The sequence below is a fragment of the Phasianus colchicus genome, chromosome 23 (genome assembly GCF_987193195.1).
Source record: "Phasianus colchicus chromosome 23, bPhaCol1.hap1.1, whole genome shotgun sequence".
Lineage (NCBI taxonomy): Eukaryota > Metazoa > Chordata > Aves > Galliformes > Phasianidae > Phasianus > Phasianus colchicus.
In genome coordinates this window covers 2,257,302-2,282,310 of record NC_143458.1, presented here as the reverse complement: position 1 = coordinate 2,282,310, position 25,009 = coordinate 2,257,302, and positions in this window count along the sequence as shown.

The window sequence follows — 25,009 nt, the reverse complement described above, 5'->3', positions numbered from 1 at the left end:
ATAAGACACCTTACACAGCCCCCAGCTGCACTGGGGCTGGCTATAATCTGCCTTAGAAATGCTGCTCATTGCATAGTGAGCAAGAGCCCTGTTGCCAAGAGGACTGTAGCTGTTTTTTCCGTGCCGATCAGGCTGTCAGCAGCCTGCTCCTTTGTTCTCTGCCTGGTAGCACGAACAAAATAGTTAAAAAGACATGAAGAATAAAGCCCTCTAATTTAGCTTTCCTTTCAACTTGCAGGAAGCCTTGTGGTAAAATCATCCCCCGCTGCAATCCCTCTGCACGTTCACCCCAGGACTGCATTCACCTCCCGCCCCATTTCCAGCACTGAACTCATCCTGCACAGCTCTGCCACCAAGGGCACGAGCACATCTGTCCCACATGGAAAGCTGGCCCTAACCCATGCAGATCTCTGCAGAACAGAGCATGCATGTAGCAGCACAACTGCTTCAAGCTCGGGGAGAAAAGCATGAGATCCCTCCAGAACTGGGGGTCCCAGTGCTGCTCCCATCCCTGCAGCAAGCACAGAAATGGATCAGAGAAATAAGAGCAGAACACTTCCCTCAGATTTCTGAGAGCCTGAAATGGGGAAGAAGAGTAATCAGAGGTTCTCTCCAGCAAGAATTTAAGTGGCAGCTTGATCCTCTTTCTGTCAAACTTACTGAGAAGACTCCTCTTTGGTTCGACAGGAGATAGATAAAACGTATTATTGTTATCATTACATATGAACACCAGCCAATCTGGCAAAATTCATCTGTGTTCAGCCTCGTCTGTGCGTATGGAATGAATCAGGTTGGCAGCCACAGCCCTGGGCTTCCAGCAATCCCCACTTTGATAATATAAACAGAAAATTGGAAAGGAAATGTCATCGCGGTGAGTTCATTCCTGAATCACATTTGATGAAATACTCTTTATAAAACCCTTAAACAGCCTAAAGCTGCGAAGAAAAGAAGAAGAAAAAACACACATGTAACTTTGCTCTTAGGAAAAAAACAATTAGCGATACAATTAGTTCTCTAAAAGGCAGCAAGAAATAATTGAACTATTTCTTTCACAGGAAGGGACGGTGATGACAGCTCTCAATTCTGGTATCGACAGCAGAGGAAGCAGCCCATGAAAGTGGTCATTCGCTGGGAAATTTGGTCTCTTGGCTGTGAGAAAGTCTTTGGGTTCCAAAGCCTGTGGGCCCACATGTGTGATGCTGTCTGCATGCAGACACTGAGCCAAACGCTGGGCATGGGACTGCCCAGCTAGGAACCCATGGGCTGCGGATTGAGGCTGCCTCCAGCACTGCCTTATTGCAGGCTGTGCTCACAGCCTCCGAGGAAAGCTATTAGAAATTGTGCTGGCTGAGGTTTTTTCCAGAGAAGGGGAGCTATAGATTTGTCTCTGCCATTGAGAAATGAACTGGTACTAGCAACACAATTTTAACTTATGAATTTTTGATCAATAACCTGTTTTCATTGATTCCCTTACTTGCTGTAATGAACTGATTAAGAGAAACACAGCTGCAAAACCAAGTGCAAATCGGCCTGGCTCTATCCAGAGGGCAGAAAGGCAGCATGGATCCCTCGGGGAGTGGTGCACAGCCACAAGAGTGCTGGAGTGGTGTGGGCTCCCAAGGAGCCCCATGGCCATGGAGCAGGTTTCCTATGGCTTTCAAGGGGATTCTTGCATCTCCCCACCACCAAGCATGCATTTCTTTTTGGCAGGAGGTTCCTATCCCATAGTCAAACACAAGCTGGTGTTTTCAGACTTTACAAAGAAATTCATCTGACGAAGGAGAAAAGCAAATGTTTTCAAAACCCATTAAGACACCGCATTTGCACTGGCAGCTTGGGACTTTCTCATTCTGTTCGAGCCAGTCCATTTATATCTGCTCTTTCAACTTACTATTTCCTCTTGTTTTTTTTTCTTACCTTAGCTTCCATTGTTCTCTACAATTTCCAAAATGTAAGAGTGAAAAAAAATACATATTTTCCTCCCTTAACTACTTTCATCTGAAATTAGAGCTCACATTGGCTGACCCTGCTGAGGCTGAATCTCAGCATTTTCTGTATTGAGCCCTTCCTGTAAAATTTATTAGATGGTGCAGTGCAACCCTCATAAAAATACAATAAATGGCCCTGTTTGCATTATGTGCCATAATGACTCTAACCCAGTGGCATTCTTAGAAAGACCTCTTTAGAAATAAAGGGGCAGAGAAAAAAAAGTCTAACAGAAATCTTTTGGGTAATTAGATTGCCGGAGTGCAGAAACCTTTAAAATCATTTTAAATCAGAGGAAACCCAGACTTTAAATCAGAGGTTAACAGCACTTGGTATAGTTGCAAAACTCGACAGTCTTGCAACCTTGCAAGTTCTTCCTTGTGCTGCGTGCACTTAAAATCACCATTGGATGACCTTTATGCCTTTTCCTTGGTATCTCCATTTCCTGCAGAAATACAGCTCCTGGGAAGACCTCACCCCATCACTATGACCTGGGGTGTGCTAAGGGATGAATCGCTTGAGTTGGAAGGGACCCTTAAAGCTCATCTAGTCCAACTGGCATGGCACATGCTTGGAATGGAGGGATGCTCACAGGTGGGAGCAAGGTGCACAAATGCAACAGCAAACAGAGTTCATCATACACAACCAAGGTGCCAGGGATGGGGCTGGGCACATGGGTGGGTGCTAGCAAATGGGACTGCCCCACAGAGGAAGGGCAGTGCTGATGTCAGGTTGTCCACTTGTTCCAGGGAAGGTGTGTGCAGTTATTCAGCAGCTGCTGGATTTATCCACCTCATTTCTCATGGCTGAGCTGGAGTTCACCCAGCGCCTTCTGAAATTTAGCTACAAGAAGGACAGTATATTTCCTCATGCCTGTATTACGTATGCTATAAAATGCTTGTCACGCTGATTTAAAAAGAGATGTTGCATTACTTAGAAAATATTTAGCCCTATATGAAACCAGTCATTTGAAATCAATGATGTACTTTAATATATTCTGTCGGATACAGACCGGCTCCCAATCAATTAAACCCTTTCTCAGCGCAGATTCTGACGTCCTGTTCATTTGTGCAGCCTTGACATCACAAACTGCATTTCAGACCTTGCACTGCAGATGCACTGCAGGCACGAGGGCGTGCAACACGGACAGAGCTGGAGGGGGCTGGCAGGCGGTGAGAGCTGCTGGTGAGGAGTGGCACAACAGGGGAGGGAAAAGGGAAAGGAGAAAACCTCCTTGATCAACGGGGGAATTAATTACTGCACGACAACCAGGAAAGCCCTCTAAAAATTCAGAGCTTTCCCATCCCTCAGGCCCTGTGCCTTCCTTCCCCCTGTGCTTTCCAGAGGTGCTGCCACGACCTCAGCAGCACAGTTGGAGGGCTGTAAGCTACGAACGCAACCGCAGCGCACATTCCTGCAGCTGGTGATTATTACCGGCGTGTTTTTCAAAGCGTGGTGTTTCAGAGCACAAAGCCAGTTTTCAGACATGGCTTTCCCCATCCTTAATCCCTGAGGAAGCCCAGCCCTGTGGGTAAACACGCTCAGGCTCCAAGGCTCTGCACTGGGGTGCTGCGCTGAGACAAATTAATTTCATAGCTCCGCTAAAGCAGTGTGAAGGTTTTGCCTATGGGTTATGTGCGCCAGGTGAGTTATTAACGAGGATACCTACACCCAGGGAGAAGGTTAAGTAGGATAAACACCAAGGCAAGGTGATGGGCAGGGAATGGACAGATGTGCCACCCATGGGGGCATTGCAGCAGCCAAGTCCTGTGCCCATTTACCAGCACCCATCACTGCCTCACCCCTTATACATCACCACCCCTACACCCACAGCCTTCAATCCCCGCTCCCCCCATTCACCACTGGCTTTCTGGTGACAGCCTGAGTAATGCAATAATGCTCAGGAGCACATCTTGCACGCACAATAAAGGGCTTTCAGCTTTGCTAAACACTTTGCTTTTGCTCCAGTGTTTACCTGACCTGGCAGCCATTTATTGCTCTTTCAACTGCTCGCTTCTAAACATTATGGCTTAATTATATTTTAGGGAAGCAGCACTTCAGAAATATGGAGCTTGCTGTTTCACTCAGGATGTGCATTTACTCGGCCCTCATTTCTTTACTGGATAAAGCAATTTTATCTGTACTTGACTTCATGGAGTTAAGTTATAAAGCGGAGACATAAAGCAAAGGAGAGGTAGAGCAGGACTGGAATAAAGAAGAGGAGAAGGCCCTGTCCTGGAGCTGCCTGTAGTGCCTGGCTGTAGTGCCCACCTTCCAAGCATGGTGCAGCTCCCAGCCTCCCAGGCCACCAAGGAGAGGAGTACAGGGTGACACTGTAGGAAGTTTCTTCATTCTCTGCTTTTTCTGCTTGTGTACCAAGCACAACATGGGTTTGGACAAACCCAGATCTTGCAAGCCAGCAACTGCCTGAGAACAGCCAAATCCAAATATAGTTGGGTAACTCGATTTCTCCCCTCGTTCCCCAGGGCAGGGCTCCTGTCCTGTAATTTACTCGGATGGTATGTGGAAATGAAAACAAAGAGAGCATGAAAACAAAAGCTCACTGCTCCGCACAGCCAGTAATCGAAAACTCCTGACACTAAACAGAAATGAAAATGTTAATGGCAAACACCCAAAGCAAATGTATTCCATATGCAAAGGATAGCCATAGGCTGACAAATACAAATGTTGCCTTAGCTACAGAGGGAGGAAATAAAGAAATGCTACAGCAAAGAAGAAAGTAGATTTGCTTCCTGCTGAGCACAGAGCAGCTCCCTGCAACCTGTGGCTCCCTTTGGCCTGCAAGTCAGATCCCTGCAGCACTGGGATGCGGGGCTGTGCCATGTGCACTGGGGAACCTGTCCCTCCTGGCTGTCCCAAAAGCACGCAGCAGCCATGGGCACGAGGGACGTGCATGTCTCCCTGACTAGCATCTCACTAATGTCTGCCAGAACGCATGAGAGAAAACACAGATGGAAGCAACACTCATTGGGCACTGCCAGGAGTTGCTGCGTTGCTGGGGAAGGCATGCCATACATTTCATATTCTTGAGACAGAATATCAGGCTGCTATTAATGGCTTAAAAATAATACACAGAGGTATAGCAAGAATACAGAATGTCTCATCTGCAAGCCCCAGGGAAATTAGGCTAATGCCTGGCAAATGTTGGACAGAAAGGGGATCGCTCTGTTCCCAAAGCCCCAGTGGCTGCTGCTGGGATGCTTTATAGCACTTTGTCTTTTACGGCTGGAGATCTTTATGGCTCTGGTGTTTTTAATAGCAATAGCAATTCCTCCTTGCATACAGCCTTGCTGTCATGTACAAGGAGACCTGGTGGATCAGGGTTCTAACCTGAAGCCTCAGAAACTGGCCTTGGTTCAAGCCTTGCTCCTCCATAGCTCCCCTATAAGATCACATCCGTGTCTCTTGGCTGGGCACCAGTTCACTGAGGAGCAGCAGCACTGCCAGCAGTCCCACCTGACCTCTGCTCTCACCCCAGTCCTGAGATACAAGTGATGCTCAACCAAACTCCTGAAGGTTTTCCCCCATCTTTTTGCAGACCTGCCGTGTGCCTCCAAAGGCGGGCAAATTTCACACTTCCTGGGTTTCACCGCAAGCATTTATTACAGCTCCATCTGCGAGTCTTAATTAGTGGATTTACCGACAGAAACTTCATTAATGCAGCAGTGGGGCTTACTGGCAGCATCCCACGCCCTCCTAGTGCTATTGAAGGGTCACAGGCAGCACTCCTGGGGTGAGACATCTCCAGCCCATGGCAGCCAGGAGCAGATGGCAGCGGCTGCTCCCACTCCTGGCCCAATGGAAGCTACAGGGCTGGGTGAGCACTTGCCCATCTGGGGCATTTTGGGGAGCTGGGATATGAGACCCACTGCTCACCACATCCCATTCCAAACTGCATTTCCTAAAATCAGACACCCATCCGCACACCACCAAAGACAGAGCCTCTCTCCAACAAGACAGGTCCCCAGGCAGCACGCAGTAAAAGCACAAAGCAGGGTTATCCTGGATCTTTCCTCCTATTTCCTTCTTTCTTTCTTTCTTTCTTTTTTTTTTCAAACCAGAAATAAAAGTTAAATGTGAAGTCGAAACAATAAGGCACGGGAAATTGCAGAAATAACTTAATTAAGTTTTTAAAGATTTCCATGCTTGAATAAATTAGCCTGCCTGCAAATGTCACAACAGTCAGAAAAAATGTGTAATCAATGGAGCACAGTGTTACTTTGCTCTTTGTATAAATGAAAGCTCCGGTGGCGTGTTGCTTCTGCCACTTTTCCGCATCTCTCTCTTCCTCCCCACTCCCACCTTCCCTCTGCCCGCATGCTGAGCTGCTCCAGGGGAAAAGCACCAGAAAGTTAAACATCAGCTTTTCTCCATATTGCCAACGATCGGGAGAGGTTTCATTTGCTTTCCTACCCACGACGTCACGTTCCCCTCCAGCTTGCGAGGCAAGCAGCTTTGCAGGGAAAGCGCGATAAACCATCGCTGTGTGCTGTTGACACGAACAAAAAGGAGGGGCCACCGCTGCTTTTTCTGTCAATTAGGCAAAAAAAAATAGAAAGGCGCCGTCAGCGTGAGTGCTGTGTGATGCTGTCAGGGCTCAGGGTACGGGGAAACTTCCTTGCCCTGCTCCAGCTCGTGGGGTGGCTGAAGGAGAGCAGAAAAGCGAGGAAAGGCCGTGGATTAGCGCTGCCTGGGTGAGAGCAGCAGCTCAGCAACCATGTCCACCACCTGCCCTGCCATCCCAGCTTTGGAAGGAGAGCATTAAGGGATTGGTGCTGCCTGCGTGCACAGGAGAGCTCCCTGCAAGGCACACGAAGCCGTGCTTCTGTTCAAGCTCAGCTACAAACACTGTGTCCAATTTCAGGCTTCACACGTCAGGGGAGGTGCGAGCCAGCTGGAGAAGGTTCAGGGAAAAGCAGCAAGAGCAATCAGAGATTTTAAAACACTGATACATGATGAAAGGTGAGAAAAATTTGGCTTGCTTATTCTGTAGAAGATGAGGGGAGACATGAAAACTTCAAACATTTAAAGGAAAGCTCTGAAAAGGAAGAGGATAAACAGTTTTTCATGTTTGCTACGAGGATGACAAGATAAACATAAACTGCAGCAAGGAGGCATTCATGTTAGACATCAGAAACACACTTCTAATGGCACAGCTAGTAAAAGCTTTGAAAAGAGCGAGCACCCAGTGCACACCTCCAATGGCACGGTTAGTTAAGTCTTGGGATGGATGGCCCGAGGACAGCGTGGAAAATTCCCTTTTTGGGGAACAGATTGGAGGAGCATCTGTCAGGAGGAGTTGAGGTGGGGCTGGTCATGCCCTGCAGCCTGGGGGCAGATCAGATGACCCCTTGGGATGAGCATCCAACCCTGTGTTTTTGTGATGTCATTTTGGTTGCAGCTCCATCCTGAATGCAGCCAGTGTGCAGTGATGGGAGATGCATTAGCCTGAGGCACTCAGGAATGGGTTGAAAACTTGGTGTTAAACTGAGTGATTCCAATCTTGTTTTCTCTAGAATTGCTGAGAGGAGACACATCTTCTTGATTACAATTACTCTCATATGAGAAATAGACTCAGGGCATCCGAATATTTTGCACAGGACACCATATGGGCATTAAATAATAGATGCCCTCTGTTCCTTCAGCTGGGTCAGATCTGAACTCTGATGCTGCAGAGCGACAGATGCAGCACCCTCTCCCTCATTTACTCCCTCAGGCACCAGAACAGTGGCTGGTGCATGGAACATGCCTGGTTTGGCACATCCTGCATCCCTCCTAACTTCACATCCTTTTTCGGGGTCTGATTTCCCAGAAGCAGAAGGAGGAGGACTTCCTCCAGCCCCGACTGGGCAGAACTCATGCAGCAATGCATGTTGTCCATCTGCTTGCAATTCACCCCAATAATTCTAATGCTGAGTTACAGAGCGGTTCTTCTCTCCTCTGGGATGTGATTCCCACTGTCTGCAAGCTGTGGTATGACACACGCTTTCTAATAAACTGAATCAGACACAGAAGGCATTGGAAATCCATCTTTCTTCTAAGTCCGTTACGATGGTCCTCGAGGAATCAGTGGCCAATGCTGAAATCTCAAGAGGACAAAAGCGACTGCTAGATTAAAGTGAAGAGGATTTTTCTTCTTTGAATCAGCAGCCAATTAAATTTTCAACACAATAAAAGCAAAAGGCGAACTGTTCGACTAATGGATGTTGCTGGCTGATCCCATTACACTGACGTTGTATCCCAGTGCTGTGTGGTTGCTGGGGCTCCAAAGGGTGAGCACGGGGAAACCCAAGACAACGAAGGAACATCAGAGAGACCTGTCAAAGTCAGGGGAATTGAGCTCAAAGTCAGCCCCAGAGCACACGTGCTTGGTTATTAATACGCATTCATTGAGCCTTGAATCCTCCTTTAAGTGGAGCCTGAACTTAATGCCTTTGTGTGCTTATCACTCACAGATTTCTTTAAAGTTGCTAATTCAGCATGGTTTACAGAGAGCAAGCTTGTAATTCTAGCAGAGAATGGGAAGAATCTGCCAGTGGGAGAGCAGCTCAGAAAAGCACAAATCCTGTTCTGCAACGTCCCAAGGGTGCAGGGCTCAGTCTGCTTAATTCTGACAAGCTACAGCCAAGAAGAAAGGATGAACCTGTTGGGCTATACCCGTGGTTGCCTGAATAATTAGGGATAGTTGACATGCTGGGGGAAAGCCTTGATCAAAGTTCTGCCTACTTTTTTTTTTTTTTTCCCCAAAAAAAACTCAAATAGCAATTAATTTGACTGGAAACTTTCATGATTTTGGGCTGTAGAAACCTTTGTTTAACTTGCAACAACTCACCCTCGTTGGACATGTTCCCATTTGCCAGTTTCTGATCAACAAACTCATTTCAAGTTGAAAGAAATATTCCGCCTTTGGCTGATAGCACTCAATGGGACCAGGGACACCTCGCTCCTCCAAGGAGCTGTAGATCATGAGATCGAAGAGTGATAGCACAGCTTGGCTCCATGGGATGCGGGTACGTGAACCCAAAGACCTGATGTGGGTATAAATGAGCATCCCTGATCAATGCAGTTCACAAGCAGTCCTATGGACCAAGGAGGTTTTAATTGATGGCTCTTTATTCTTTGCTGAGCTTAAAGCTTTGCAATGGCAGAACATTTCTTTCCGACTCTGCCCTTCGCCCCCTTCAAGGCTACTGAACTATATATATATAACAGTAAAAGATGCATCTTCAGACTGCTCACATATTGTTTACCAGAAAGACAAAAGCCTGGAAAGTTACATGTGTTAATTGAAGATAAATCTTTCCTCTCCTTGCAAAATTTGGGACAATTGTTACTAATGACCTCTTTGGATCTGTGCCCAGGATGCAGAGATATCATCTCTCCATCCCAGTAATGAGGTTGCAACTGATCCTGAACAAATGGCAAAGTTATTTAATAATTATTTTGTAAGGTCTGTTCTTGACCTTTCAGCTCGTCAGGATAAGTACTGCCAATTCATCACCAGCGCCATGTGAAGGGGGTTGATTATTTGAGATGTTTTTCCTGGCAGGAATTTGTTTTTCCCCATTTTCCAAGTGTTTCAAGGGATTCACCTTCTGTGACTACAAATACAATCGCTGCCCACATGTGATGGACTCATGCCTGCAGATGTGGGTACTTTTCTAGCCTGTCCATACAACAGAGCAGTCTCAGCACCCACTCAGTTGCCACTGCAGGATGCGTGCACTGAACCAGCATCCCAGATTGGAACTGAATGGTCTTTAAGGCCTCTTCCAACTCAAGCCATTCTATGATTCTATGATCACCCCCAGCTCTCCTTCCAGTTCCCCATCCTACCATAAGCCCTGTCCCAGCACCAACCCGGAACCTTCTGCCCACTCCTCCTCCAAGCAAGCCAAGCCTCCAGCTTCCCCTATCCCAGCAAAAGCAACCCAAAGCCTCTTACAAAACTGACTTCTAAGCGCCCCTCAGCTGTCCTGTTTGTATAACCATTCACAGACAGCCTTGCCTTTCATTTCCTTAATCTTAAATTGCATCAAAAAGGCAGAGATTAGAGGTAAAACCTCAATAAAAGACTGAACAAAAGCCTTTGCCCACATTGGATTCTCATACCTAGCTTTGCCTTATTTTTTTTCCTCCTCTTGTCTGACAGGCTGAGTATCTGAACCTTAGAAAACTAAAAAAAAAAATCACCCTGAGATTAAAACACTATTTAGAAAAGGCCGTTCCAGTTTGAAATCACCTGTGGTTCATACATTAAACATCAAATGTACATTAACTCTGAATTATGGTCATGAAAAGCAAATCCTTTAATACCATTTTCTGTGTTCCACAGGCTGAAGCTTAGCATTAATAGTCCTGGGTTTTTTTTGCAACCCAGTCAATGGAGTACGACTTCCCTGTCTTTCATTATTCCTCTGCATTTGGAGATGTTCAAATGTTCCCGCTCTGGGAGGAAATACACACATGCAGAAAGCACAAACAGCAATGTTGGCTGGGCACCTGTTTGCCACTGCCAGAGCTCCTAAACACTTCCAAATGGCGGTGGCAGCTGTCAGTGTTTTGCTGGTTGTTTGAGTGCATCTCCCATTGCCAATGGTGCTGCCTCCTTCCCTATGAGCAAGCAGAAGGGCTCCAGGAAGGAAGAGATGGGAGAGCCATCAGAGGGGCTGTGCACCCCATGGGTACCAACCAGCTGGAAATCCCCATGCTGGGGTTTGCCTACCCTACTCTTGGTGTAGCATTCAGCATCTAATAAAATAAACCCTCTCCGTTGCTGATGGAGATTCCCCAGGTTCCCCCAGGCTTTGACTCAGCCCTTCTACAGAGCATGGTACACAGGGCATCATTGCCATCCCCACGGTGCTCCGACAGATGGCTCCCAATGGACCCAATCTGATTCATTAGACACAAGCCAGGATATCAAAAAAACATTCAACCCTTGTACCAATGCAAGAGCATAAATCCCCAGCGGATTCCCAGGGCACGCTGCAGAATTAAGTCCCTCGCCTGTCCCTGGGAGGAAGAGAAGAGTGAGGCAATGTCTCCAATTTTATGGGGCAAGGACTGGGGAGCAATTCAATTTTGACAGCATAGCAGCTCAATATTACGTTTGCAACATATCTCCTCAACATAGAATTGGGTTTACGCTTAACAGCTTGAGAGAATTGCCTGATAGGCAACACAGCAATAAATAATAAATCCCCCAACTGCACTTCTGTCCTAAAATAACACAACAATTAAAGAAAAGAGTAGCAGTAGTGACAACAAACAGAAGTAAATCAAAGCATCGACACAGGTTGCTCTGCCAGACATCCTCCTGGGTGACATTGCTTTCAAGAAAGAAAATGGTGTCTCGAAAAGTACCTGGGAAGGAGAGGCTGAACCCGGACATGAGTGGACAGAATTACCTCCAGACACCGAGGAGCTGCCTCCTGCTTTTATTTCAGACCGTTACTGGAAGTTGCCAGAACTTGTCCCGCTTTTCTCTTCTTATTATTCTTATTATTATTAATGTGTAAATAAAGTGCCCCAGGAGTGTTACCAGCACACACAGAGTCTAATCCTGGGAGATTAATTTAGGAGCGCGGAATAGGGTGAACCGAACTGGCGGCTGCTGTGAATTGCTGTTGGTTACAGGCAGGCGCTCCCGCCGCAGCAAAACAAACAGGGCTGCAAGCACTCGCTCCCAGGCAGGGGGACGGGGAGATAATAAACACCGAGTTCTGCATTTATGTACAGCTTTTCTTCCCAAAGGATCCGTGAGCGTTTTGCAAGCCAGACGCCAGCTCTGCTTATCCCCCAAAGAGACGCAGCCAGTGTGGTGTTCCTAGCGCTTTCCTAGCGTAGAATGATGGAGTATCTCGAGTTGGAAGGGATGCACAAGGATCACAGAGCCCAAATCCTGGCTCCGCACAGGAGCACGTGGAGAAAAGGGGGTAGGAAAGGCACCCCTATTATTTTTCTCTAGCATAAACAACCACCAGGAAGAATTATAGCACATTTGTTTCAAATCTGGTGTAAACAAGCAACAGAAGGACCCCTCCCAGCAACATTCAAGCAGCTGGGAAGGGTGAGGTTGTCTCAGTCCCTGAACTCTGGCTCCTCATAGGGAGGAAGCATGTGGGTAACAAGGATGGCTCTTTGGGGCGAGAGAGCTCATAAGGAGTAGAGGCATCACTTCAGGATTCTGCACAGGAATGTGGCCGTGGATGCTGGGCTTAAAATTTTGGGGAGGGGAAGAATGGAGAAGAACCAGTTCATGAAAGCAATGGAGAAATGGGCTCTCAGGTCTCTCCTCCTCCACGTGCCAGAGGTTCCCCTGTACCCCCATCCTCCCCACTCATTTCCTCTGCTACCACAGTGGGACCTTAACCTGATTTATTTTTTATCTTCTGAACATTTACTTTCTCGTGTATAAATATTGAGTTGTGTGGAGGCTGAAGCAAATGCTCCGTACCGAGGAGCAATGACAGCAGCAGCACGCTGACAGGGTTATTTTTAAATACAAGCTTTAAAAATTACAGGGCTCCCAAGATCTTTTATTTCTCAGTCTAATTCCTTTTTTCATTTGTAAAAGACATAACAAACATGTTGCTTCTGACTTTGTTGATTATTTTCCTGGCTCTGCCTGTGGTTCAGTGAAGGAAAGGAATTATTGCTTATAAATAGGAGAAATCTTTAGACAATCCATTAAGAAAGCAGCCCCTCAGCTACCAGAATTCATGGTAAAGTATTACCTTAATAACACGCTCTGGGAGACCAGCGTGGCAATAGTAACAGCTGCTTTTGGGATGACCACTTTAAAAATGGTGGCAGCCTTGATCTTCAATATTGCATTCCAACAATAACTCCTTGACTTTCCAGAACTACTGCTGTCATTATTTTAAGGCACTCTCTCCCTTTCCTTTCAAAGTGAGCAGCATCAGGGTCACGTTTCTGGTAGGGGAAGCCCTGGGGCATTGTTATGCCTGAGGGCAGAGCAGCTACCACCAAGGGCCAGGCAAGCGATGGGGAGAGCTTCCCTTTAGCTCACTCCCAAGAAAACACTGCAAGATACTCAGGGCTGCCTTGGAAAGAAGTATGATGTTCCAAGAAGAGTAGTGACAGCCCACAGTCCCATGTCACAACTGCAGGGCCAGGAGGACACACAGAGGTTGCGTATTAGGAAAAATCTCTTCTCCAAATGAGTGGTCAGGCAATAGCACAGCTGCCCAGGGAGGTGGTTGGGGTCACCATCCCTGAAGGGGTTCAAGAAAGATGGAGATGTGGCCGTAGGGGACACGGTTAGTGGGCACGGTGGGGTTGGAGTTGGGGATCTGAGAGGTCTTTTCCAACCTTAGTGGTTCTATTCTATGATCCAAGGAAGGTCTGCACCCTAACGATGCCTGACATCTATTACTGACCACATTTGCTCCTCAGAGCGCTGCACTCAGGAGAGTTTCTTTCGAGCCTGTTGCTTACCAGGATACCGAATGCTTTGTAATTGCTGTTCATAAAGGCAGCGGACAGTATTGCCAAGGAAAATAACTCCTAGCTGTAAATCTTAATAATAAAAATCAGCGGACCTTTGCTTTTCTATTTGGACGCAATGCCCTAGAGAAAGCCACGTACTGTATGCCTTCCCCAGCGCTCCCGTCCTTTTCTTCCCTCTCTGCTCCAAAAATCAAATGCAGTTTTAGAGAGAAGAACATTGCAAGGATACCACAGGGACATGGGGTCCCACTGCTGTCAGGGATTTATGGACCTGTGTGTTACAGTGGCATATAGATAACTGAAACCCAGAGCAATGGGGCACCTTCCCCTTCACTGTCCCTCCCTCCTGCACATTTTGAGGATGAAACGCAGCAGGAAGATGTTTTTCTTCTTCTTCCCATCTCCAAGGGAGTGGTGGATCAATCCTTTCTGAAAATTACTGCCTCTGAAGCACTCCCATTTGGTCATCCAGAACCAGAGACTCCCAAAATCACTGTTTTCTTTACAAATTACAGGACAGCAGCTTTTACTGCCATCTCATGAGTTTGCATCTCCCCTAAGGCAGCAATGACCAACCATGTTAAACAGAAGAGGCACGAGCCTCTATGAAATGGAGAGAAATTCTCCATAAATCAGCTACTCACACGTTATCAGCAGAGTGTACTTTCTTATTTGTATCATTTCTATTTATTTTTTTAAAACCCAAATATCTGTTCACTAGGATTTAGGAAAAAACATTAAGAAAACCCATAAATATATATATGGATAGTTAGATAGACAGATACACACACCCTTTCCAAAATACTCTTTCCAAACCAAGATTTTTCTCACTTTTTATGAGTGGAAAGATGAAATTCCTGATCAATACCACGGGCTGCTTTGGTGAGCACAGAGCCCTTTGTAGGGGAGCACAAATCCAAACCACCTCACACAGAACTTGTAATTTCATAAGTATCACTCATTGGAAAAGTGTTTGCTTTTTCTTTTTTAATCCAAATACATTCCGTTCCCGTTCCCTTGACACACTTTTCAAGCAACAAAAAAAAAAAAAAAACAAAAAAAAAACCCACAAACTTCAGCGCCTTGGCAAGTTTGGAAAGACAGAAAGCTGTCTAACACGAGCTGACAAAAGGGAAAGCAAACGTCCCTGCTCAAACAAGTTCTCCTGTCTGCAGTGACAGCTTGCCAGGCATGCGAGATAGCTCTTTTGATAATATTTAATATGGCTTCGATATAATGATGTCACATTATTTGCAATGACACTGGATCACTTCTGGAAGAAAAAAAAAAAAAAACAACCCACATGCTGTGCCTATCACTGGGAGCTGGAATGAATTACAGCAGCTGACAATGGCCATCTCGCCTCCCCGCCTGCGCTCTGCCTGGAGTTCCCCATAAGATTACCAGGGTATGAGGCTGTAATGGTACAAGCAGTCAATAATTCAAGGGTTATTGATTGAAACCAGCCCTATTCTTTTTTAATTTATATGTTATCCACTTCTTCTTTTTTTTTTTTCTCCACCTGTTTTCTTTTTTTTTTTTTTTTTTCCTCTCCTTCTTCATCTGAGGGCTCCAGGGCTTTCTCTCTCGACAAAAGCACCTGCTGGACAGGACTGCCTCATATTCAGCTTATTACTTTTTCCCAATCTTGAAATCACTAAAGTAATTCACAGGGTGCGTGCGGAGCAAAGCACCAACAGTGCCCTGGTGGGACACAACTAGGGACAGCCCGGCTTCAGCCCTGTAGCAGCACTGGGGGACCACTGTGCCCCATTCCTTCCGCTCTCCACTGGAATTCAATTACCTCTTCCCCATCCATTTCACCTTGAAGGAAACGAGCAAGCTCCCCGTAACAAGCAGTTTAGGCTCTCAATGGCCACAACAAGGCGATATTAACCTTCATTCCGCAAATCACTATGTTACATTTCATAAGATCTAAATGACCCATGGTTCTTCCCTTTATATTTTACTGTCTCCCCGATGCAGCTCTCACGTTCTTAACCCACTGTTTTGAATACCAAGGCATGGGACCGTGCACCTCTCCAGCTCCGTGTTGCTGAATTTTTGTTTTGTCACACCGCTCTCTTCCTAATGAGCTGTTAATGATATGACCATTACCTATGCAAATCAGAAGAACAGATTCAGAGGGTGTTTTTTTACCTGGAGAGAGAGAGAGATGCTGCTCCCTTAGCAAAGGGGATGATAAATCACGCCGGTGTTTTTATTAAACTGCAACCCTTATGGGACCCAACACACCACACATCTCCTGCAGTGGCACAATCAACATCTCCTGCAAAATGGCACTGGACATCCAGAGCCACTTCTGCCTCTGTTTTAATTAGGGGAACAAATACAACCTGATATCTAAATACTCTCAGCCCCGAGCTCTGCTCGGTGCCCCTTCCCATACAAAGTGTGCTGAGACTTTGGCAAAGGCTGGAGGAGCTCTCCAGAGCACTTATCCTTCCTTGTCTTTTTGTGGTGTTTAATTAAATATCTCTTTGTTTGAAGGCAGCCGCTGGTGGCTATGAGCTCTCCTCTGCTTTATCAGCGAGCACAATGAGATTACTGTCCAGAATCTCGCCTGACCTTTCCTCTGCTCACAAAAAAAATAGTATTCAGAGGTTTCATTCTTCTATTCTTTCGCATTATCTCTCGCTTTTCTACTCTGTGCTGCGCGCTAAGGTTTCTGATAGTGACTTATGAGTTGCTATCAAAAATATTAAGAAAAGAACCTAAAATATCCCTGGCAGTTTCACAGCCTTGAAAACAGAATGGGCTGTCTCTCGCTGGCCATCGCGAGCAGTTGCCAAGAGCACGGAAGGTCAGACTTTAATGAACTGGCAAGAATTAAACAGAAGAAATGAAACCAAAAGGCACCCCAGTGGCTTGAACCGACTTTAAAGCAACTGACCTTCAGAAAGAAAGAAACAATTTCAGTTCTTGAATGTTTGAGGGTTGTTTTTTGTTTCCTTCTCGGCAGCGTGGGGCTTCTCGGAGAGGTGGACGTGCTCCCAGGGCGCAGTGCTGGGGGCTGGGACTCATCCCCACGGCACTGTCTGCAGATCTGAGGGGTCTGCTCTGCTCTGAGCTGGGTGCTGGGGCAGGAGGGCAGAGGGGGGGACTTGTACATTAAGTCTTAGGATTTCTAAGCGTTATCTGGAGTTGTACCTGGGACAAAAGGGTCACATGGGAATAGCCAGGCTCTTGCACACAGAGGCATCCTGGGGCTTTTCTTTTTCCATAAACTTCTTACAGGCTGAACAAATAAATGAAGAGGTAAAAAATAATAAGGCTGGGTTCTTGCCGGATAATTGTTTCAGGCAGTTATTTATTAATGAGGAGAAGCAGTGTGTCAACAGACAGCAGGTCTATCTGAAGAACTCATGTTAGCGAAGGCGCAGGTTACAGCGAGCGGGGCTGCTGTCAGTCTGCATCTGCTTAACTCTGTGATTGCCCATTAATTACCACTGGGTGGGCAGCAGGGCCAGGGCCAGCTCCGTGCTTTGGTTTGCCCATGTTGCATGCAGGGTGCTGGGCAGAGCTCTGGCACTCATACATGTGTGACCAGAGCACAGAAACACAGGAAGGAAGTTTCCTTGGCACTTCCTGAACAGGTCCAGGATGAAAACACATAGAAACATAATGAAAAGCCAAAAAGATGGTGCTGAGATAAGTGAGAGATGAACAGTGTCCTATTTACTGCTGCCTTCTGTACCAAGCTCTGTCTCTTTTCACTTCACAGCGAAACTTGGGAACCTTAAGTTATCATACACACGTGGATGACCCACGCAACGTGTGCATGGGTATGGATGTGGGCAGGAAGCAGCACAGCTGGGTTGGCTTTGGCTCCCACCTGCAAAGCCCCTACTCTGAACCCACGTTTCCAGCTCCCATATCCACACCTCCTGTTCCTGCAGCCACCTCCATGCTCTAGGAAGCTGCAGCCATGGCCCTGCTGTTGTGTGATGGTTTCCCCACTTCCTGCCATCATTCAGTGATGATAAGGGCAGGCAAGCAAAGTTGGTAAAATATAAACTTTCATTGAAAATATTCCTCAGCATGACGCGTATCAGCAGCAGCACAGTGAATAAATCCATTTTAATGGAATTATCCATTTCAGTTCCCAACTTAATTGAGCTTTGCCCTGCAACTTAGCACAAGGGTGCCTCTCTTAATTAACCCCATGCAGGCTGCAGAGTGTTTTACCATCACTTACACACGTACCCAAAGGTTAGTTTGAGAGCCGATATCTGTGCAACGTGATTTATCATGGTTTGAGAGCTCAGTTGTCACGGGGAGAAATGTCCCCATTTTTAGTCAGCGGGGCTGGATATGAAATTGTGCCATTGCAGAGTGAGGAGGGGCTGCAGAACCCATCAGTTTTTGTTTATGGGATGTAGCTGTAAAGCTGAGGGAACAACAAGGTGGGCAGTGAGCAGAGCCAGAGTGGGACCGCAGGCTCACAGTGCACAGCAGTACCTGCTGCACATGAGTTTGTTCAGAACTCTGAGGGCAGCCAAGTTGTGGTCAGTGCATAGCTCTGTCCTGTTGTTCCAAAACCCAACAGAGGTGCTGGGATGTAACAATGCAGATGACAGAGCCTTGCAAGGAGATAGCTCTGGAGCACAGCAAGCCATAGGACAGAAAAGAATTTGTCCAGGACAACAGCCACCTGTAGAGCCACAAAGGCCACGCGCAAACTGGGCATGAGACACAAAAGTTGTTCAAAATGCTAAGTTTTCTCCTCAAAGATAGCATCTCACACTCTCGGGGACACACTAAGCCTGTCCAGCTACTTAATAAGTCATTGAGGATGCACAGTTTAATTAACTTACCCAAAATTCCTCCTTTCTCTTTCCCTTTTTTGCTATTAATATTTTTCTCTATCTGATAATGCAGCATAGTTAATTCTTTCTGGCTTTATAATGAACGATGCCGTGATGAAAAAAGGTTAGCAGTGCTTCAGGCAGATTTTAATTATCCAGCTGAGCAGGTAAAAGCACTTTATTCCTTGCCTTCCCCCCCCCCTGCACGCAACACCTTTGCTTGGCAATTAACCAGGGAGCACGGTGCCACGTTCTCCACCTTTTTGTTTTTCAGCAGGCGATGCTTGTGGCTGCCTCCTACTGCATTCCTTTGCAGAGGAAGGATGCTACTGAAGCCTGCTGAAGATGGGATGGGTGTAGTACCTTATGTGGCTGCTCAGAGCCTTTTTCTACAGCACAGAGGATGAAGAGGGCCACTAAGATGATCAGAGGGCTGGAGCACCTCTCCTATGAAGAAAGGTTGAGGGAACTGGACTTGTTTAGTTTGGAGAAGGCTCTGGGGAGACCTCATTGTGGCCTTCCAGTACTTGAAGGGGGAGTACAAAAAGGAGGGGGAACAGCTGTTTACGACAGTGGGTAGTGATAGGACAAGGGGGAATGGTTTTAAACTGAGACAGGGGAGGTTTAGGCTAGATATTAGGAAGTTTTTCAGCCAGAGGGTGGTGAGGCACTGGAACAGGTTGCCCAAGGAGGCTGTGGATGCCCCATCCCTGCAGGCATTCAAGGCCAGGCTGGATGTGGCTCTGGGCAGCCTGGTCTGCTGGTTGGCGACCTGCACACAGCAGGGGGTTGGAACTGGATGAGCATTGTGCTCCTTTTCAACCCAGGCCATTCTAGGATTCTGAGATAAGAGGAGCTTCCAGATCCCCATCACAACCAAGAACCGCTCACTGCATCAGAAAACACTCCAAGGCCAGAGCTCATGGGCTCCAGAGCAGCCCTGCAAGCTTTGCCAATACAATGAATATTTACAAGGCCATATACACAGAACAGCACCTCTGTAAATCAGGAACAACTCCTAGCACAACTTTTTTTTTTTTTTTTTTGGTATAAATCAATCACTATTTTTACAAAATAAATTAGGTGCCCGGAACGCTCATCGATCACGGGTGGGTAAATCAGCACGGCCAGGAGCTGGGGAGCGCTCCCAGGAAGCTGGCAGGAGACGGATGAGGAATCAAAGCAAGCAGAAAGGATTTGTTTCTAATTTAGTTCCTCTGGTTTTAAAAATACACATACTGGCTGTGACATTTGCTGCACAGAGGGCCGGCCGGGAAGTTCACAAAGCGCGTCCCCAGGCTGCTGCAGTCCCCAGAACAGAGCCACGATGGGTCGAAGTGGAACCCATAATCTCCTGCAATGACCCATGAAAATGGCTGCGTCACACAGCTTCCCATTGAGCATTTCTTTCTCTTGGCTGCAGCAGGACGATTGCTTTTCATCAGGAGCACGACCCGAGGGAGCTGTGCTGCCCACCCGACTGCAGCACAAGTGGGGAAACCAAAGCACAACTGCAGCATCCGCTGAGCTCCACACCACCAGCACAGCTCCAAACAGCACCCAGCAGCCCCACTGCCCTGTTTGCTTCCCCCTGCCTTGAGTCCTGAATGGAAATGTCACGAGGACAATCACCATGGTGACATTTCAGCAGCTCCGTATAGAGCTATGCGGGAAATGAATTTTAAAAATCCCTATTAAAAATGAAATGACAAAAACAATTTTCTGGTTGAAATTTGTTCTGAGAGGGTTTTTTCTTTTTTTTTTTTTCCTTTCTTTTTCTTTTTTTTCTTTTTTTCTTTTTTTTCCCAGCAAAGAAAGTTTGAAGTGTTCTGTTTTTTAAGAGTTTCTTTTTCTTTTTTTTTAATGGAAGCAGAGTCTCTACTGGAGGAGTGACTTTTTTGTGCACCCTTCACTTGTAGAAATTCAACTCTGTTGAAACTCCATTTACCAAATTTTCCCATGAGAATCATTGCATGTTTGGCTGCAATCTGAGGTCACTGGATGCTACAGAAATGCATCTAGCATAAAAGAATAAACATTGGTATATTTTCATATCATCCAGCCCTAAGACAACAGGGAAAAGCACCATACCACCAAGACAGTTAATTTGCAGCTTTGTATCAAACCCACCAACGTTAGAAAGCATTGATTAGCACCAAGAGACTCCAATGATGGGCAGAACTCCATCAGCACAAACAGCATTATTTATCTCAGAGGTTGCATATGTGGAAAGATAAACCATTTTGGGCCAACTGGAGCAGAGCAGCACACACTCAATTGGAATCAGTTCTTTGGTGTCACGCTGTCCCTCCTTACAAACATCACCTAGTGCAGGGCTGTGCACAGGGCTCCAGGAAGGTGTGATGCTGTCCAGTTGTGCTCCCAGCTTTTAAAGCTTCCTGAATGAGAGGCTTTCATTAAAACAGCCTGTTTGGACTCATGCATTTTTTTTTTTTTTTGGCCACTTTTGTGTGTGTAAAAATATTAGAGCAGTCTTTGTTTTCTGCTTTTAAACTGAGGAGCCTTCAGGAGCACAGTAAATAATAGCTCCTGCCCTATTGCAGCGGTGATCATTTAGAAGCTATTCCTTATCTGCCAGAATGAAAACAATAAAAATCTCAAGGCAGAACAAGTGGGTTTGTTTCACCACACCTTCACAGGCACCCGGAGAAGTAATGAGAGCAGCTTCAGCACTGCGCATCCATTCTTCTTTCCCAGGGAGGTGCTCCTGCTCCTCTGCTGTGACACCACATCTGGAGCACTGTGTCCACAGCTGGAGTCCTCAGGGCAGGAGAGATGTGGAGCTGTTGGAGGGCGTCCAGAGGAGGGACACAGAAATGGTGGCAGGGATGGAAGCCCTCCCTGCGAGGACAGGCTGAGAGCTGGGGCTGTGCAGCACGGAGAGGTGACAGCCAAGGTCAGGCTGGAGGGGCTGTGAGCACTGCTGGAGCTGTGGGTGTCCCTGTGCACTGCAGGGAGTGGCACCAGGAAGCCTTTGAGGCTCCCTTCCATCCTAAACCATTCTGTGATTCCACAGCAGCAGTACAGCTGGCACGAAGCAAAGCATTGGTTCTCCACTCCTCTTCCCATTCTCAGCTGTTCTGCCCACACCTCAGCTTCCCTCATGCACTGGGCTGGGCACGGCCGTTGCTTGCAAGGATTATTTCAGCCAAGGGTTTCTTCCCTAAGTCAGCACAGAGCTCGGCAAGGCCAAGAGATGGGAGTGATGATTGGAGTCCCTTGTTTCTCTGACTGGCTTGCATATCACAAAAGAATGCTAATGTTCATGTCTTTATGAAAGCACTCGAGTTCATCAGCTTTGCAAAGAAGGGAAATTAAATCAAGATTTAATTGGGATATGCATGTTTTATTCATGGTACTATCCACAGGAGAAGCCAGACAGTTGAAGGTAAAGAAGAGGGGGGAAAAGAAAAATCTTTTGAGAAGTTGTTTCTCTCTGATTAAATAGAAATAGTTTCCCACTTCAAAGGGAGTGCTCCTTTAATGTATTTTAAATGCTCAAATGTGCTGTTCCAATGGCTCTGCACCAGGCCACTGTGCTGCACTTCAGCCAGAAGAGGGGCTCCTGCAGCAGCCTTTGTGGACATAAATCCAATGATGTGAGCAGACTCCTTTCCTCCTCCAGTCTGTCCCACGACTCCAGTGCTGCATGGCACTAATGCCTTCCTGCATTGCTGCATCCTTTCAGCACTGCCATAGATAGTGCAGGGATCCCAGCGCAGGCCACACTGCACAAAGAATGGGGATGATCAGCAGGCTCACAGGCTCTGAAGGATGTATATGGAAGAAAAACCCAGCTTGATTTTTCAGATCCAACTTCACCCATTCAGCAGCCAGGAAACAAAGCACTTCTTCCTTTTCTGTGGCTTCACCACAAAGCAGGGAGAACGAATTGCATTCTTACCACTTCACTTCTGAGTGAGAGCCTTCCGTTATTTTATAATCTGCATATTTTTGTGACTATTTTCAGGGCTCCAGCAGGCTCCAGTTTCAAGCAACAGTTGCCAATGCACAGTGCAATGCAGCAGCTCTCGAAGGGGTTTTTCCAGCTGCCTTTTCAGCCAAGCCTGGGAAATTTTGCAATCAGGAAAGCAGCTCATCGTGCTGATCCTCTGGCAAAGGACACCATACTCTGCAACACTGCAGATGCCTGCATGGAGTTCGAACCGGTGGAGAAGGTGAGATGAGGTTTAAAGCACACCTCATCAGCCATGGAAGTGAGGATGGTTAAGCAGGTGCTTAAAAAGAGCCGGCAGTGGATGATCTTAAGCATGAATAGAAGTGCTTTCCCCACAACCACCTCTCCCAGCATGGTGCTAGGTTACTGTGCTTGCAGTATGTCAATGGGCTCTCAACACAGTGAGGGAAAGCGATGGAGTGGCTGCTAACAGCCACCGTTCTGCCTGCCACAAGGTTTTTCTGGACACAGAGACCTCTTTCAGGGCCTTCACTGAGACAAGAGAGAAAAGCATCCTTTCCCTGGGATGCTGTGAGGGGATGCAGGAGTGCAGCAACCAGCAGAACTGGGGGGAGCGGAGAAGGGTGCAAGAGCTGGGGTGTGCTAAAGAAGAAATGAGGAAACGCAGCATTGAAAAGCCAAAAAAACAAGGCTTTCAGGACACAAGAAAGCTCTGCTTTGCTTTTTTTGATTGAAATGTAAATGTGAGGCGCTGCGAGATAGCAGTTTGTAAGGGAGGAGGGGGATCTGCACAGCAACGTTTGCGTCGCTCCTGGTGGGAATTTCTCTGTAAAGGAGCGATTGTTTGGTGACTGCGCCTGACAAAAGTACAATTGGAGAAGTGGAGGAGAAAAGAAGAAAATCTTCTCTGTAACTTGTGCCCTTCAGAAGCAGCCCCTGTCGCATTCTGTGCCTGGCGGAGCCACCGCTGCCTGGGGAGTCTCAGGTCTTTGTTAAGAAAAGGACACGGAGAGAAACACGAGTTCTCCCGAAGGCTCATTATTCAAACTGCTCCAGACCCGACGCACAAGTGCCGGTGACTTTGGAAGATGAACAATCTTATCTCTTGGGTGAAAAGGACCATTTGTTGTTTACTGTCCAGGAGAGAAAAATCACAATAGACACGAGAGGAAACTTGGAGAATAACGGAGCAAAAACTTGCCAAGCGAGCTGCGACGCGGGAGGGCGAGAAGCAATGCTGCTGAGCAGGGCAGGGCTGGCACTCAGGCTCAGCACAAGAGGGGATGCTTCCCCAGCAAACACAGAGTGGGCAGCTCCCAGGGCCCCATGGGCATCCCATTTGAGCACCCCATGGTCACCCCACTTGAGCGCCTGGCAAGGAGGAAGCAGGAGATCCTGCAGTAAGCATCTCTTGAAGAAAAGCCAGCCCAGAGATGCCTAATGAGAGCTGAATGGTGAGATTTAAGTTTGAGTATCTGTCTGCTTTCTCACCAGTTTTGTTCAGCCTGAACATAGGCACCACTGCATGTTGCAGGATGATGGATGCTTCTCCCCTAGTGCCCACACTGCTGCTAGTGAGAGGTCCTCAGCCCTCAGCACAGCCTGGCAGAGGCATGTGGGTTAATCTGGAAATCAGCTCTGGCGATCCTCCCTGCCCATCCCCAAATTGCAGGCTCTGCTGTAGCCACTTCCTGGGGTGAGCCAGGCCTCCTGAGCTCTGCTCTGCCCCAAGCCTTTGTGCTTGGATCAAGTCAAAGCAAGAATGCTCTGTTATTCTTGTTCCATCAGAAACTGTACACATACAAATGTGCACGTGTAGCGAAAATATAGTGCAAGCAGAGTGAAACATATAATTTATTCTGGCAACTCTATAAACAGTCCTTCCAAGCAAATGGCTTCTTTTACTGAATAATGCACCCTGGACCCTCAGCAAGAACTTGTGGGTGCAGCAGGAGGTGGGAGAGGAAGGTGTGCATGGGAGGGATGGGAAGAGAAGGGACAGCTCTATGGGCTGTGCAGGGAAAGCCAAAGGGACAGCAGCTGTCCCGGGGTGCTGGCAGATCTGCAGGGCAGCTTTTCCCTTCAACATTTGGTTATTTTGGAGCTGCTACACCAAATCCCTGCTCGGCCAGGGCATGGGGTGGATCATCTCTGGAGGACAGCAATGAGAGAGCTGGGCAGCACTGTGACTCATCTCAGGCACACACGGAATCATCCCCCCTCGACTCCTGAACGGCATCTCTTAATGATAAAAGTCCCCGTGGTTTATAATTACCAGTTTGACAAGTTCACGAGTTCCCTGTTAATTATTATAATTAGCTTTCACTCGGCGAGAATGCAGGAGTTTAACAACAATATTAACAATGGGAGGACTATTATCAAGAATTAACTACAAAGAGCCGATGAGGAGGAGTTCCTCCTGCCTGCCAGCGAGACCTATTAGCGCTGAGCCCTGCTTCTATCCTCAGCCTTGCTTAACTCAGCACTGCCTCCGAACTTGCTCGGAGAGTTAACAGCAACGCTTTTGTCCGTGGTATTGGTAATAGAAGGGAAACAAGCTCCCCCTGTGCTGCTCAGAATAGGATCAAGATTCAAGCCAGCAGATACAAGGAAATTACAAGCTAAGGCTGCCAGGGACCGCAGGCGTGTTCCAGAAGCAGCCTGATGCTCCACTGGTCCCACCATGTTTCACACGTGGCAGCGCAGAGCCAGGAAGGGGGAGGGAGGTCTCTGGGTAGCCCCCAGCTTAGTGGGCTGC